This window comes from Coregonus lavaretus (genome assembly GCF_964263955.1).
Source record: "Coregonus lavaretus genome assembly, contig: HAP1_SCAFFOLD_1213, whole genome shotgun sequence".
In the NCBI taxonomy this organism is placed as follows: Eukaryota; Metazoa; Chordata; class Actinopteri; order Salmoniformes; family Salmonidae; genus Coregonus; species Coregonus lavaretus.
Window position 1 is genome coordinate 72,079 of NW_028161267.1, and position 1,700 is coordinate 73,778.

General features: G+C 41.2%; 1 long non-coding RNA gene across 1 annotated transcript; it reads left to right on the top strand.

Annotated features, from left to right (window-relative positions):
• The first annotated feature begins 403 nt into the window (after positions 1 to 403).
• LOC311120977 lies at positions 404 to 928 on the top strand. Its single transcript, XR_014612215.1, has 3 exons — positions 404 to 605; positions 707 to 757; positions 857 to 928. It is a non-coding gene; the product is annotated as an uncharacterized lncRNA (long non-coding RNA).
• Positions 929 to 1,700: the final 772 nt, after the last annotated feature.

A 1,700-nucleotide genomic window follows, 5' to 3' on the forward strand; every position in this document is an offset into this window, starting at 1 on the left:
AGAGATGGAGGAGGAAAGGAGGAGGTTAATGGAGAAATCTGAGAGGCAAAAGGTAGAGAAACAGATGGCGCTCCAGAAGAAAAGACAGGAGGAGAGAGACAAGTGGGAGATATCTGAAAAGAAGAGAGTGGAAGAATGGAAAGAGTTTTACTGGAAGGAAGAAGAAAAGCGAAAGGAACATGCATGGATGAAAGCAGAGAGGAAGGCAAAGAGAAAGGTGGAAGAAGCAAATAGAAAGGTGGAAGAAGCAAAGAGAAAGATGGAAGAAGCAAAGAGAAAGGTGGAAGAAGCAAAGATAATGATGGAAGAAGCAAAGAGAACGGTGGAAGAAGCAAAGAGAAAGGTGGAAGAAGCAAAGAGAAAGGTGGAAGAAGCAAAGAAAAAGATGGGAGAAGAACAACAGATGCTGAAAAAGCAAGCCAGGCTAACGGAGACCCTGAGCGATAGAAAAAGAAGAGACGGGGAAGAGAGAAAGGAAGATGAAAATAAGTGTGTGAAGGAAGCAAGGGAAGGAGACAGGAGAGAGCTCCTGAAAGAAAAGAGACTAAGGGCAGAAGAAAATATGACACACATGGAGAAACAAATGAGAGAGCTGGAGGTCAAAGGTAAAAAGGAGAGGGAATAGACAGAGAATAAAGTGTGATATGTGAGGTTAGCTTCAACACCTTAACTTATACTGTCTGTTTCCCAACTCCCTCTCTCCCAGATTCCTCCATCTTCTCAGCTGGTGCTGAGGTCAAACAGACCCAGTGCAAAGGTCATCTTAGTTTACAGTTATTTTGTACATTGAAAGTGTTATACAACTGCACACATGGAGTGTGGTATTAACATCCTCCATTTTCCTTTGTCTTGTCAGATGTCTCCATGGTTACTGCAACTGAGTCAAAGACTCTGAACCCTCAGAAGGACCAGCCAGCAAAGTGCAAAGGTAAAGACCAGGGCCCGGTTTCCTGATAGCGATGGAACTTAAGCTTACTAGTGTTTTAACCATGTATCGTTTTTATAATGGCCGAAGATGTCACATGCGTTTCCCAAAACACCACGCAGAGAGAACGTTCACTAAGTGCGTCATTGGAGTAGGTCTCGATACTGATCGAAAGAAAGGCAGGGCTGCTCTCTGATCAGATTTCTCCATTTAAATCTTACCTTAACATTATAATTATTCCACAATACTGATGACGGATCAGCTCCTAGAGAGCCATTACCACCTTATGGCTGCAAATATTGAGGCGGCTTATTCTAATGCTTACCCTATAATAATGCACTAAATCACAGATTCATTTGGCCCATCAGTGCGCACATGTTGTTACACATCACGAAATATATTGAGGTAAAAATTACAGACAGTGTAGCCTACAAATAGAAGTAAATTGACTGAACATGAAATTGATTTCAATATGATTGAAATATAGGCCTATACAGCCAACTGGATTTATTTTCTAATGCAGTCATCTCGGTTTTCAGTTGAAGCATATTTTTATCCTTCGCTTGTTGAATTGCAAAGATATTGGCAACTTTTGTATTTGTAGTCAACTTCCTGCCGAAGTTATCGTCAGTCACAGAGAGACAGATAAACAGCTTGATTCTATGTTTAGCGGATGTCTTCTGTATAGAAAGTGATGCTGAAGGGCAAAAAATAATCTAACGACGCATTTAGCTGTCTGATATCAGTGGAGTTTTCTGGTTGAATCACCCTTCTT